We start from the raw sequence: 16,444 nt of genomic DNA, 5'->3' as shown, positions 1-16,444 counted from the left end.
TGAGAGAGGTGGGGCAGTTCAGTTTGGTTCTGCCTGGGCAACCAACAGATCCTGAATTGGATCCAGATTTAGTTGTACTTGGACTAGAGCCATCAGAATCAATGGGCCAATTAAGTTACGATTTAGTGACACCAATATCCTACTCACTTATTGAAAGGGCAATTGTGCAAATATTCCACCTGCTCCTGCAGGCTCCCTATCATGTATCTGGTCTCATACTGGTTGCAAAATCAGATATGTGATAGGGAGATTGCCAGAGTGGAGATTACATAATAGCTCTTCTGTTTCTCATTTGTTGAATGGGATACTGGCTATATTAACTATATTAAGTATGACTAAATCTGGATTCAGTCCCCTGATGCCACGTCCTACACATACCCATTCTTATTTACCAGTACTAACATTTCTACAGAATGCAGGGCACTGATCTATATAGGTTTAGGATTTGGGCTAGTTTTGGAGAGAAGATGAATGTTTTGCTATTCTTAACGCACCAATCAAATGTTTCCCATTCCAGTGGTGTTTTTTCACTGAATTTTCTTCCCTTTTAGCATTGCAGCATTTTGCCTGCCTTGTCTGCCTCTGTACAGTAACACAGCACTCCTTTGTATTAAAACTTTTCTGGTTTGCCATCCTTCAAGACACTTGCTGGGAAGACAACTGAGTTATTTTTTTCCTTTTAGCTTTTCTATAATTCTGATGTAAAGGATTTTCTCTGTACAGTATAATAATACTCAATTGCATGTTCTGTTCTCTTACTGATATTGAGTCACCACACAGTTAATGATCTTTTGCAGCAGGGCAGCCGCACAAATCCCTGCGCTTGGCTAAGGCATTTGGCCAACCGTGTATAAAGGAAAGAAAAGTGTTTCTTTCCCTTCACTGTACTTGCTTGAGCAGAGTTTTATTGTCTGTACATGTGAGCTGTGAGATAGACGTGGAAAAAGTTCAAAAAGAATGCATTCTCCCCCACCACTCCCTAATGTATACAGATTGTAACCTGTACAATGAACTGTATGTATGAAAAAATGTACTTATTTATAAATGGTTAACACTTGGAAATGGTGTGTTGAGTACTATGTTCCATATATCTAGAGTTCAAAGGTGGAGAAAGGAAAGAGCATGTGATCTCAAGCAGATCTCAGTCTGCCCCTTCATTTTCATGTCTCATCTCTTGGGTTAACAGCACTGCCTTTATTTTACTCTTTGCAAAGGGTACAGTTCTCCCTTGGCCGCAACACCTTCCACTGCAAAAGCTTTTGTTTTAAGCTGTTAGCTCAGTGGTTCTCAGGGGCTAATACAGATTTTCTTGTTTTCAGACTAACGGTTTTATTGCAGCATGTAAGCATAAGAATGGGATATAACCTGACATGTTCTAAACAAATCTTACAGTTCTTCGTAGTGGTCTCTGTGAATGTACACAAATAGGTTAATCCTGCGCCTGTGCAGAATGTCCAGAAAATTCTAGAGCTTCGAAAAAGAAACAGTTTAGTTCTCTCCCCCCGCCCCCGTATGGTATAGACTTTGCTCCTTCAACCTTCCTTTTAGTTCCTCTTTTTCCGCCGTTCCTGTAGGACGTTAGGAAGAGCAAAGCGAATATATTGCTAAGTATTCTAGCCTAGCTAGTTAATTTTATCTCCTTTTTACCTTATGTTGTTTCTTACTCGACCGAACTTGCTTTTTTGTTTTATTTTGCCTTCGTTCTGTCGTTTTCCCCACCCCAGATTCCCCTCCTGTTTTATGACCCCTTGGGGCTTCAAGCAGTGTGTGCCATCTGCTCCCGCAAAATTCCTTTGTCAGAGAGCCATGATAAATGCTTGTTTTGTTTGGGTGAATCCCACCTCGATCAGACTTGCGTCGCCTGCAGGGTTTTTTCTAAACAAGCCATTAAGCTCAGGCGCCAACGCCTTCGGTTCTTTCCTCTACGAAAAGACTCTTCTTCCTGTTATGGAGGTTTCTTCTCTCCCTTCACCAACTCCTCTGCGCTCAGAGGACTCTAAATCAGCTCCTTCCCCTGCTGAACAGGCTACTCTTACCATCTCCTTGCCTGTAAAGTCCAAGGAAGCCCCTAAACCTAAAGCCAAGGTGCCTTCTCGTCCCGCCATTTCTACAAAAAAGAAAATCAATGACAAACCTAAGAAACTGAAGAAGCCATCTAAGCACTCTACTTTACCTCCTCTCGCTCCTTCAATATTGCTCGAGGAGTCTTCGAGGGAAGGCATTGAACTCTGTGATACTGAGGAGCACATTCCTCTAGCCCAGACAGCTCAGGACATTATGTGCATGTCTTTGAACTCGAGCCATTTTGAGGCTGTGGCAGCTGCCAGCCTGGCCATTGCCCCAACTAGCCCTCGATATTCAGGGCAGGCTGATACCGAGTCTCCATTGGAACATGAGTTTGTCCACGACACTCCTAGAAAACAGACGGAAAAGCATAGACATACCACTCCGTACCAAGCACAAGATGCAGGAGATGGGTACCATCAACAGGGTCTGCCACATTTTGGCCACCCTTTCTATGCTCCATACCAGCCATAACCATACCAGGGTTATGCTTACCCATTCGAGTATTGGAGCACTACCTTTCAACCAGCATGGCACTATACCGTAGCCCCACCGATGCAACCTCATTCACAAATTCAAGTGTAATTTTCTACACCACAGGCACCATAACGTAAGAGGCAAGTTCCTACAGTACCTACAGCGCCTCCTAAACGCGCCAAGTACAACAGCCGCCACTCCTTGGTTCAGGCTACTACTCTCTACTCTGGTCCTGGAAGTCATGATACTGAGCCTTTTTCCCTATCTACTCAGTTCGATATGGACATTGTATGAGGGGATACGGTACCACAACGCTCCCCTTCAATTGCCTCTCGGACCTTCCACAGTGACCACTCTTCAGCCTTCAGTGTCTCTGACATTCCTAATGCCGGTGGTCAGGGTTCATCATCTCAATCTTCCTTGGAGGATTTCTCATCCTACGTACAACTGACCATGCGTATGGCAAAAACTCTCCAGTTATTATTATTATTATTATTATTATTATTATTATTATTATTATTATTATTATTATTATTATTATTATTATTATTATTATTATTATTATTATTATTATTATTATTATTATTATTATTATTATTTTGGACTTATATACCACCCCATAGCGCTACAAGCACTCTCCGGGCAGTTTACAATTTAACGGGACTTAGTCTTTCATGACATAGAGCAGGACAAAGCCTCCCCTCCTAGTCTAAGCCTTATACCAGCTCTCTTCAACCTGGTCAAAACCTCCTGGAATATGTCACCTACGGCTAACCAAGTACCTCGCAAGATTGAGCATCATTATAAAACACATGGATTGGACTCTGAATTCCTCACCAAACACCCTTCGCCCAACTCAATCATGGTTGAAGCTACCCAATATAAGTTGCGTACTTGATCATCTGTTACGCCCATTGACAAAGAAGGAAAAAAGACCGATACCTTGGGCAAAAAAACTCTATTCTTTCTCTGCCTTACTAATTAAAATAGCCAACTACCAAACGGCTATGGGCACTTACCAGAAACATCTTTGGGATAAAATACTCCCAATGTTACAAACTCTACCTGATCCTTCTAAAACTGAGGCTCTCAACGTCTACAAAGAGGCTAATACCCTCACCAGGCAACAGAGGTTCACTGCAAAACACACAGCAGACACGGCCTCCAATTCTATGTTAACTGCAGTAGCTATTAGATGCCACGCATGGCTTAGAGCAGCTAACATCCTCGAAGACACTAAAACTAAAATAGAAGATCTTCCCTTTGATGCTATTGGCCTCTTTAACTCCAAAACTGAGAAGACAGCGAAATCTTACGTGCCATACCAGCCATATCGGTACCATAAACCAGCCTACAAAAAGCCTCTGTATCAATCCTCTACTCAGTACCAACCCTTTCAGTACAGTAAACAACAGCAGGACAGGACCTATCAATCTCAACAGTCCACCACTCTGCTGTTCAAGCAACAACACTTTCGCAGCCCCACACAGTCCTTTCATAAGACTCAACATAGAGGGTAAGCAATTCTCCTAATCTTTCATTTACCACCAGACTGCTCCCATTTCTTTCCGAGTGGTGCAACATCACCACTGACAAGTGGGTTCTTAACATCATTGAGAAAGGCTGTCTGATTAAATTCTTGCAAACCCCTTTACCAAATTCGGTTAAGACTACTCCATTTTCCATTCCGTTGCATCTGGAAATTTCGTATCTACTTTCCCAAGAGGCCATAAGCAGAATACCATCCTCTGACATCAGTGAGGGCTTTTTCTCTTGCTACTTCGCAGTCCCCAAAAAAGATGGTGGTATCAGATCCATAATGGACCCTAGAGACCTTAATTATTACATACTATACAAGAAGTTCCTTATGTTGACTCCTGACTCCATTTTCCCTCTTCTGTCTCAGGGAAACCGGTTCATCACCATTGAATTGCAGGACACCTATTTCCACATTTCCATCCACCCGTCTCATCAAAAATTTCTTCGATTCTGGTTTCATCACGACATCTTCCAATTCACCGCTCTCCTGTTCGGGCTTTCCACAGCCCCCAGGGCATTCACAAAATGCATGGCCCCAGTTGTGGCATACCTTTATACCAGAGGGATAAAAATCTTTCCCTATATCGACGATTGACTCCTAGTGGCAAAATCCTATTCAAGATGCAGTCTTTGCCACAAATCTCACCCTATGTATTCTAAACAGACTCAGGTTGAAGATCAACGGGGAAAAGTCGCACCTCGTACCTTCCCAGATCGTCTCCTACATAGGAGCAATTCTGGACTCTATTCACATAAAAGCCTTCCTACCGCCTCAAAGAACCCTCAAGATCCAGGCGACAGCCCACAAATTTACTCCATTCGCATTGGTGACTGCGTACAATACTCAGCACCTCTTAGGTCTGATGTCGTCCACAACTTTGGTGGTATTTCACGCAAGACTCAAGCTCTGATCACTTTAGTCTTGGTTCCTCACCCAGTACGATCCCATGATGGACCCTCCTACAAAAAATTACGGGTCTCTCCACATGTGGCATGACATATCATCTGGTGGGCTGTTTCCAACAACCTGTCGATGGGGAGGCTATTTCACCCTCCGTATTTGTCTATCCAGGTCATCACGGATGCCAGCCCCTCAGGCTGGGGGGTGGGCTCATTGGCAAGAGCTGCGAGTCCATGGCCTGTGGACAGAACATCAAAAGTCCCTAAAATCAGCTAGAGTTGCTTGCCATCATAAAAGCCTTCCAAGCCTTCCTGCCACATATCAAAGGACGAGCAGTACAGCTGGTAATGGACAATACCACAGTAATGCATTACATAAACAGACAGGGCGGGACTTGATCCCTGCCCCTCCTTCGCTTGACCATACATTTCTGGGAATGGTGCCATACTCAGCACATTTCCCCCCAAGCGATCCACATTGCATCCAGAGACAATTCCCTGGTGGACCATCTAGGCAGGCTACCCACCAGGATGTACGACTGGGCTCTCGACCAAGCAGTTTTCATGGACATCTGCCAATGATAGGGACAGCCAACGACAGATCTCTTTGCGTCCCATGTGAACGTCAAATGCAACTGATACTGTTCCAGGGCAGACATAGACACCTCCTCCCTCGGAGACGCCTTCCTCATACCGTGGTCTGGGGAACTCACCTGTTTCCTCCAATACCACTGCTTCTCAAGACTGTAACCAGAATCATTCAGTATCGAACAAACGCAATCCTCATCGCTCCATGGTGGCTGCACCAGCCATGGTTTGCCCACCTATTGGAAATAGTGGAGGAAATACTTCACTTACCTCCAATACCATCCCTCCTCTCGCAGAATGATGGGGCCCTTCTCCATCCTGATGCCCGGTCTCTTCACCTGACGGCATGGAGGATAACCCCCAATTCCATGCGATCTTAGACCAAGCGCGAAAGCCATCTACTTCCCATCTCTATGACAGTAAATGGAAATCCTTCACTAAATTTACTCAATCGGAAGGACTGGTCCCAGTACCAGCATCGCTATCCGCCGTACTTACCTTTCTGCTACGCCTCTTCAATCTTGGACTGGCTCATTCCACTCTCAAAGTGTACATTTCAGCAATTGTGGCTCACTAACCTCCTCAATCCCACTCCGCCAAACTTTTCTCTGATCCTACACTTAAAAGATTTTTTAAAGGCCGCCAGAATATCCGGCCCCCTTCACAGCACATCGTACCACAGTGGTCCCTTCCACTCATATTGGAAGCCCTTACCAAGCCACCATTTGAACCTATGGCTACTTGTTCTGAGAAGTTGCTTTCTCTTTCTCGTAGCTATCACATTGGCTTCGAATACTTTATTACGATCAACAGATCAGATGTATCACATTGGCCAGAAGAGCAAGTGAACTAGCCACGCCTCAGTCAGACCCTCCTTACCTCCAAATGCATCCTGACAAGGTTACTTTATCCCTCAAGTCTCTTTCCTACCAAAGGTGGTTTTGGATTTTCATATCAATCAGCCCATCATGCTCCCAACATTATTTCCTTCTCCGTCCACGCCAATAGAGCGTAAACTTCATACCCTACATGTCAGAAGAGCTCTTGCCTTCTACCTTCATCGTACCAAACACATCCTGCGCTCCCCGTGTCTTCTTTTGTGCTATCATGGACCCAATAAATGTGCTCCTGCTTCCCCACAATCCATATACCGATGGTTAGTTCAGCTCACAGTTGGCTTACCAGCTTGCTAATAAGCCTGTACCAGATGGACTGAAGGCCCATTCTACTAGAGCAGCCTCCACTTCGACAGCTCTACTCAAGGGTATTCAGATACAGAATATCTACAAAGCAGCTACCTGAGCTAACCCTCTGACATTTACGAGACATTACCACCTAGATGTCAAAGCCAAAAGTGATGCGGCCTTTGGACGGGCGATTCTGTCATCCCTGATACCGTGACAGCCCTCCTTCAAGTGAGTAGTTTGCTAATCACCCATTTGTGTGCATTTACAGAGACCACTACGAATAAAGTTAGGTTACCTACCTATAACTGTGGTTCTTCTAGTGGTACTCTGAATTCACACCTCCCTCCCTTCCTCCCCACTGGCCGTCACGATACCATCAAAATACCATGCTTATCTACACTCTATATGGTAATGGCAGACTCAGGGAACTGAAAGGAATGTTGAGGGGGTGGAGCCTATGTGGGGGGGGGAACTACACTGTTTCTTTTTCAAAGCTCTAGAATCTTCCGGACGTCCTGCGCAGGTGCAGGATTAAACCATTTGTGTGAATTCACAGAGTACTACTAGAAGGACCACAGTTACAGATTGGTAACCTAACTATTTCAGGATCATGGATGTATATCTGGCTGCCCAATGTTCAAAACATGCAAATGAAGGGGATTTTACCTTTATGCATAAGAGACAGCTGATATGATGCTTCCATAGCAAAACTCAATTAGAGCAGAGATGAATTTTTAAAAGGGATTCAATTTCATTTGTATAATTATTTTGGTGAACTTACTCTGGAAGTGTAGTCACTGCATTTATTATACACGTGAATAATATAATTCCTTGTTTTGTAAAGATTAAGAGTAATCCGTTCCTGTCATCAATAGGAACTGGATTTACAGTATACAGATAGGCTGGCTCTTTTAGCAGCCACTATTAGGAATCCAGTGAGCAGACTGTTCTGTGTGCATTCATGAATTCATTCTGTCCTGCTTCCAATCATTCACATTTCAAGGAGAGAATCTATACTGTATGTATCAGGAGTTAATGGCCATTTTGTGAGTCCAAAAACTCCCACAAAGTTCAGATAATTATAGAATTACAAACATGTTTTATTCCATACATTAGTCTGGGAAGCACACTGTCAAACTTCTTTAGCATTCCTAGTCACTACTTACACAGAGCAGTTTTGTGCAAATTGCAAAACTACATGTACAGCACACATGAAAGAATAATTAAATTGTATAATACAAAAATGTAACATTTTCTGGTGCTAAACAAAAATTGGATAAACATGCAACTGTCATGAGTTTTAAAAATAAGCATGATGCATAGGAGGAAGGGTGAGAAAAGCTCTGTTTGTATCATTATAAAAAGGCACACAGGCAAAGAGAAGCAGAGACCACATCACCACCAAAAGAATTTCACATTCTTACGCCTATACACGAAGATAATTGCTAGGTCTGCAGTGCAGTTGTACAGCACATGCTATTCCTGTTTACTTAAACCATAAATAACCTGAGGCAAAACGTGTAGAAACAAATATTTCTTTGGGCACCGTGGGGAGGTATAACAGGCTACACCCACTACTCAAATCTGGTGATCTCTGCCACCCACTGACTCTCACTAGAAACAACAACACATTTACCCTTTTTATAGTTTCCCCTGGAAATTTCCACCTGTAGTGGCTTTTCAATGAGAGGACTATTATTGCCAAATAGGTTCAGCTTTATATTCCTTTTTTTAAAAAAGGGAAATGACAAGTTTCCTTTCTTAAATAAATAAACATTGTTTTTGACAGAACTGAATTAAATTTGGAGGGATAATTTCAGTTTCAGAAGAATTAAACTGGCCAGGTTTGAGATGAAAAGGTGCAGAGAGATTTGCACAAGAACAGCCTTTAGAGTTAGGGATAAAAAAAAGAACAAGTGCTTATCACATTGTTCTGTTTGTTTGGAAGGGGATTATGTGGAAGAGAAGCAACTTTGATAATCACACATTGCCTAAGCCTACCTCCTAAATATCAGAAGACTAAAGTGTTTTTTTAATTAATTTTTAACCACCCTTTTTACACCTCCATGTGTTTTTTTAAATAAAAATGTTTATGAAAATGTCATGTCAGAAAATACCCCTACACAAGAAACAGTGCAACATTTAAAAGTGTAGGGTTCTTTTGTTTTCTGTGGGATGACACCAAAATCACAGGAAGTATAATTAGCTGGGATGAGTAAGTAGCAAAGGCAGAAGAAATTAACATCCAACATTTTTCAGGCAAGCACCCAACGCTCCATGCCAAAAACATTTCTGATGTTTCTGAGTTTGGGAGAACTGACAAAAGGCACTGAAATAGTTTTCCAACATGGTATTTACAACGTCCTTGCTCAAAGAACTAAGGTTGAAAAGCCTGAAAAAAACCTATAAACCGTTATTAGATGATACAGCTGCCAATCACAATTTACACCCCCTCATTTCCCTCTCACCTCTTCCTACCCTTTTTTCTTATACAGTTAGGTGGAAGACCAATGTGTCCACCTTTGCAGACAACATTCAACATGCACTGGGCTGTCTGACAGCTGTATAGCCTATGGAGCAGAATGATCTACATATTGAATGGAATGAAAAGAGTCTTTGGTTTGTTTCATAACCAACATGACTGACGATTTTCTGTTGGAAAGTGGGGTAGAGGATTCCTCTCAAAGTGAGCATCAGCATTATGGAACAGGCAAAAGACAGATACATGGTTGGTGTTACAAGACCTTGGCCAAGTTGAAAGATGGTGGAACAGGATGGATAAACTACAAAGCTGGATACTTTCAGTGGTTCCATGCTAGAGTGCATCCTGATATGATTCTACACATCTCATTGGCATTAATATAAAGGGATGCTTTACTTTCTGGAAATAAAGGAAGCTGGTGCAATGTACAGTACTTTTCCTCCAGACTTGCCATTTACTAATACAAATTGTGAATATATTTTTGGCCATCCATGGGATGCTAGAGAGTTTGGAACCTAGTAAGGGGCCTATTAATGTATTTAATGTCTGCAGGCAACTATCAAGCAGAATGTATTATCAAACAAGAACCTGCTTGGTCATATGAGGTTGTCTTGGCATGTACTCAGCAGTCAATGAGATATTCATCAATAGCATTAAAGAGGTCTGCATAGCTTTCAGAGCTGACTTTGGACACTCCTATCTGAGCAGATGAAGTGACCTACCTCCCATCCATTCCTCTGATGTAGACTGACACTCCTTAAAAGTATCCAAGATAGCTTTCATCATTAAAACACAGTACTGAAACATAAACAGTCAGTATACAAATATTAAGGATTAAACAAAACCCATACTAAAAAACATAAGCAACATTTAAAAACATTCAAAGCGATATGGTCCATTTAAAAAACCCATTCTGACAGTTAGTGACTCAGGGAGAGTTTGCCTAAAGAAAAAGGTATTTGTTTGCTTGCAGAAGGACAATAAACATGGGGTTAGCCTTGTAGGAGGGAGTTCCAACGTCTGAGAGCAACAAAAAATAAGGCTCTCTCCTGTGTACCCAACAAGTGCAGTTGTGAAAGGGGCAGGACCAAGAGAAAGGTCTCACCTGATTATCTTAACACTCGAGCAGGCTCATAAAGGGAGATTCAGTCCTTGAGATAGCTTGGTCCCAAGCCATTTAATGCTTTATAAGTTAAAACCAACGCTTTCAATTCTGCCTGGAAACAGAGTAGAGCAGCCAATAGAGCTGCTGTAACAGATGGGTTATGTAATTCCTGTACCCAGCCCCAGTTAGTCTGGCTCATGCATTTTGGACCTGCTGAAATTTCCATACACTTTCCATAGATAGCCCCTGTCACGCACCCCCAGTGAATCCTGTGTGTTTTGCCTCTCACACAAGTTCACCTTTGGACATGACTTGTTCTTTTCATTTTTATTCACTGCCACCAGAGGATAATATCCTCACTAGATCAATTATGAGCCTCACACTCTTGCTGCCAAATAAAACAAGGTTTATTTAAGGATAAATAAGTGAATCACAGAAGGAAAATCATGGATGTTCTATTATCATGCATTCATTAAACGTGTATTTCATTACTTATAAGCTTGCCTATATTCCGTTACTTTAATCAAGGTCTCAATATATTCTCTGTCTATGTACTTCCAATTCCTTTTCTTTAATATTCTCTAACAAACCAAGTGTCCATTATCCTGTCTAAAACACTTCACAGTCTTCTTTCTAACTCTCTAAATGCTTCACCATCTTTTACCTAACTCTCTCTCTTTCTCTCTCTCTGTCTTTCTCTAACTGCCTCTCTGGCACTCCCAGTTCCCTTGACTCCTCCCCTTCTGTCCTGTCATAGGCCCCTATACTAGAATTCTAAAATGACTGACAGGAGTGACACATGGGCTGTCTGCCACATTCCTCACCCCTTGGAAAGTTTGTATCATGGGGTAACACCTACACCTATCTCATGAACAACGCATGAGATTACTTACCCATATTTTAAATATCTTCTTTACCACCTTCCTCATTTAAACATATACCATATACGTATGCTTAATCAATTACATAATTCAAAGCATATTAACATTACTATATTTAAATTACATTCATCAACATTTTCATTACTTACAATACAAACCTAACTTGCCATTAATTCATTACATTTTAAATTATTTTATAAATTAATGCACACTTAGAACTTTTAATTAGAGCAGTTTTTATCACATTAAAGATACATATTACATTAGTCCCTTTTGTCAGTTTTCTGGTCTTCTTGACACGGCATCTGCTACCACATTTTGAGTTCCTTGTAACACTCTGGATTTCAAAGTCACAGTCTTGTAGGAGTATGGCACATCTCCTCAATTTCTTATTGTTCTCTCTGTTAGTCCGCAACCCCAGCCATGGGGAATGGTCATGGCATGGAACAAAATGTCTTCCCCATATGTATGGTCCGATCTTCCGCAAAGACCATACCATCGCCAAACACTCACAGTCTATGATGGAAAGGTGTCTCTTGCCAGCCTGCAGCTTCTCGCTCAGGAACGTCACCGGATGAAGGTCCTCGTTGTTGTCCCCCTGGCTCAGAGTCCAATGTGGGATGCCTCTGTGAAGACGGTACACCCTCAATGGAACACTGGTTCTCTCCGGGCAGGACCAGCCATCAGCGCAATCTCCAATCTCTCGAAGGTCTCCTCCCAGTCGCTTGACCACTGGATCCCACCAGCTTTTCTTTTATGGGTTAGGTCTGATAAAGGGCCTTTATTTCACTGACGTTCTGGATAGAGTGCCTCTCATAGCTAACTAACCCTACGAAAGATCTGATCTTCTTTGTGGTTGGTTTAGGCCAGTTGCTGATTTCTTTAATCTTTGAAGTGAGGGGTTTGATTATGCCTCCCCCATCACTATGGCCTAATTCTTTTAACTTGGAGTTACCCAGCAGGCATTTGCTAGCCTTCACTGTTACCCCAGCCTCCTTTAACCTCTGTAGCACTTTCTCAAAATGGTAAAGGTGGTCTATCCACGTTTGACTATAGATTCTTGTATCTTTGGTATCTAGTGAATTCGCTAAAATTGATCAAGTTCACATGGACCACTCTTTGACCTTCCTCTCCTTCCTCTTGAATTATGTAATTTATTTTATTCATCTTGGACTTTATTCAAAAAGGATCTGCCCAGTTTATTTGCATCTTCTTCCTTTTTATAGACCTCAGCCTCAGGACTTTCTCTCCCTGACTGAACGATCTTTCTCTGGCCTTTTTTCCCTGCCATAACTTTTGCTTCCCTTGCTGGCTCTGCAATTTTTCTGCAGCTAACTTCACAGATTGTCACAAGGAATTCATCAACTTATTTATGTACTGGATCACTGTCTCTGGGTATTCTCCCTGTTGTTTCTCCCAATTTTGTCTGTGTAAGTCCCAGGGACCCCGCACTTTCCATCCAAATAACAGTTTAAATGGACTGACTTCAGTGCTTCCCTGGGGTACAGACTGGCATGCATATACCCAGGGTTGTATCTTGTGATCCCAGTCATTGGGGTTTTCTACTGCATAAGCTCTGATCATTCACACTCGGGTCCCATTACATTTCTCCCCTAATCCATTTGTCTGAGTATGGTATGGGGATGAGGTAACATGAGCTATGCCACAACGTTGCCACAGCCTTTTCATTAATCTGGAAGTGAGTGATGTTCCCCTTCTAGTTACTTTAGGTAATGGTCCCATTATGTCCAGGCCTTTGCGTTGGAATGGGATTGATATAATTGGTAAAGGGTACAATTTAGCTTTAGTGTTGTTGTTGTTGCCAGTGCCCTGCCTCTGACATATGTCACCACTTTGTCAATATGACCTTATTCGCTTCCCCATCTCAGGCCAGTAAAAATTTTGCACTGTCCTCTGTTTTGTGCGCATGATCCCCCAATGAGCTGCAAAGGTGTCCGTACGGCCCTTTTCTATAATCTCTTCCTTGTACTTAAATGGGATGACCGATTGTCTGTGGATGCTTTCCCCTCCCCTCTTTGGATTAACAGGACCACCCTTTATTTATTTATTTATTTATTTATTTATTTATTTATTTATTTATTTATTTATTTATTTATTTATTCATTCATTCATTCATTCATTCATTCATTCATTCATTCATTCATTCATTCATTCATTCATTCATTCATTCAATTTGTATCCTGCCTATCTGGTCGTTGCGATCACTCTAGGCGGCTTACATATATAACATATATAACAGGTCTCTGTCCACACAGAATTTATCAGGGGTTATTGGTCCTTCTCTGACCAACTTAAATCATTGTTGTAATGTAGAATCCTGTCTTTGTTCTTGTTTAAAACTGTTTTCATGAGGAGTTCTTAGATTCACTACCTCCGCTAGGTCATTTGCTTCATTTTCTCCTATTTCTTCATCAGAGAGCTCACATTTTTCTTCAGGTGTTGCTATCTTTTCTATCTGGGAGCGGGTAGTTATTAAAACACTCTTAACATGCTCAGATAAATCTAACCCAATCAGACAAGCAGTAGGAATTTGATCTGTGATGGCTACCTTCCACATTCCATTCCACCTTTGATATTTCATGTGTACTTTACCATGGGCAGAGAAATTAATTCAGTCCCTATCCCTTTTATGTTTATTTGTTCATTTATCTCCCTGAGGGACAATATCAGAATGACATAGAGTTATTTGAGAGCATGAGTCTCTCAAAGCTAGATACTTAGTATTATTTATTTAAATATTTTCTCCAGAGCAATGAAGCAGCTTCATGTTGCTTTCAATAAAATAACATTGCACAACATTGACTAAAGGTGGCAGTTCTTCCTGGTTCTCTGCTCTAGCAGACGCTGCACCATTTGCAACTGCCTCAGTGACCTCTTTCTATTTTTGTAAACAGTACACTTTCTTGAACAGTACACTTTCTTCCCCCCTCCTCTCTGTAGACTAAAGTCTTTATTCTTTGATGTTTGACATTGAAAAATGAAGTTCCCCTTTTCTCCACAGCCATAAAATGTTTTGGGGGCCCTTTGTTCAAAGAAAGGGGGCTTGTCTCCCTTCCCTTCACTGCTTTTATACTTCTGTAGATTTTGTTCTGAAGGTTTGTCCCTAAAATGGCTTCTAGTTGCCTGCTTGTTTCTGGGGTAATCCCTGGTCTCTTTCTTTCTGTCCTCCCAGCTTCTCCCACCAAATTTTACCTCAGAAAATTTCGGGTTTTTGATTTCTGAAATATAATCGGCTTTCTCACTCATCTGCTGAACTGTTTTAGGCTGTTTATCTCTGACTAAATACCTTAGTTCTCCAGGCAGAACTGAATAGAATTGTATATTTTTCATATCTTGTAGATATTCAACATTAGCTTGTTCTAACCATTTTCCAGTTATCTAGATTGGCTCCTAACTGGGAATATGATTCCTCAGGTTTCTTTGTCAATGCTCTAAACTTTCTCCTGAGGTGTTCAGCACTGATTCCAAATCTTGTGAAAACCAGTATTCTAAAAGCCTCATATTCTCTTGCTTGATCTTGGGGCATTTGGGAATAGATCTCAGCAAGTTCTCCACTTATTTGCATTCTTAAAATGACAATTTTCTCTGATTCTCTCACACCATAATCCCAGCATGCTCTCTCAAACAGAATTAAGAATGCTTCAGGGCTATCACCCTTTCTAAATTGAGGGAATTTCTTAAGATCTATTTTCATTATTATTGTTGTTATTATTATTTAGTGACACCAATTCTAATCTTTTCATTTCTAATTCATACTCCATTTCTTTTGCTCTCATTTCCGTTTCCAGTTGTCTCTTTTCTTGTTCCATTTCTCTTTCTCTGGCTTCAGCCTCAGCCCTAGTTCTTATTTCTAATTCTTTTAATTTAAACTCCTGCTGCAACCTCCATCTTTCAAATTCTTGTGAGGTTAACCCAGTTTCTTCCCCTGAGGTTTCCTCTTCCTGAGCCTCCCCTTGCTCTATCACTTCAAGACAGCTTTCTTCTTCCTGAGGTAAACTTTGCACATCAGCAGCCACTTCCATAGCAAACTTTTCTCTCTCTTAGAAAGCATTTTTCTTTGTGTTTCTTTAGACAATTGGGTTGGTGGTTTTCAGAGGCAGACAGACAAGCCTCGGTTTAATATACTTTTTTTCCTTTCTGAGTTAGGGAGAATTTGAGACACAGTAGCTCTCCTTTGGCAGCTTCAGATGGCTACTTTATATTTTCAGGCACCTAGTCTAGGTGTTCCTGTGTCTGAGGCCCTGATACTTTTAGCTTCCAGACACCCAGCTGTATCAGAAATATTTTTCTTCTGTAAGCCTCAGTTATATTCATTCACCCCAGCTATTACTCTTGACCCTGGCTTCCACTTAGGTCCCCTCAGTGCTCCCTTTTCTCAGAGCTTTGGGATCTAAAGGTAACCTCTAGGTCCTTCCTTTCTAAGTGTGAGGTAAACTTTTTAACCCAGACTTCACTTCAGAGTCTTTCCCCTGCTTTAGCCTTTTCTAAGGTCTGTGAACTGGTGTCCCTTCTCAAGCTGCTCACCAACAGCTCTAGGATTCCCTACTTCTTCTTCCACAGCCTTGGGCTATCAGGTTTCTCAGACTCAGACTATTTCTTTTTAATTAGGCTCACTGGAATTCATTCCTTTCAAATCCCTTACCACTGCCACCACTTTTGTTGTGCACCCCCAGTGAATCCTGTGTGTTTTGCCTCTCACACAAGTTCACCTTTGGACACAACTTGTTCTTTTCACTTTTATTCATTGCCTCCAGAGGATAATATCCTCACTAGATCAGTTATGAGTCTCACACTCTTGCTGCCAAATAAAGCAAGGTTTGTTTAAGGATAAATAAATGGATCACAGAAAGAAAATCATGGATGTTCTATTATCATGCATTCATTAAACATGTATTTCATTACTTATAAGCTTGCCTGTATTCAGTTACTTTAATCAAGGTATCAATATATTCTCTTGTCTATGTACTTCCAATTCCTTTTCTTTAATATTCTCTAACAAACCAACTGTCCATTATCCTGTCTAAAACACTTCACAGTCTTTCTCTCTAACTGTCTAAACGCTTCACCATCTTTCCCCTAACTCTCTCTCTCTCTAACTGCCTCTCTGGCACCCCCAGTTCCCTTGACTCCGCCCCTTCTGTCCTGTCATAGGTTCCTGTACTAGAGCTCTAAAATGACTGACAGGAGTGACGCGTGGGCT

This window comes from Pogona vitticeps, chromosome 6 (assembly GCF_051106095.1).
Source record: "Pogona vitticeps strain Pit_001003342236 chromosome 6, PviZW2.1, whole genome shotgun sequence".
Taxonomy (NCBI): domain Eukaryota; kingdom Metazoa; phylum Chordata; class Lepidosauria; order Squamata; family Agamidae; genus Pogona; species Pogona vitticeps.
Note: the sequence above shows the minus strand (reverse complement) of the source record.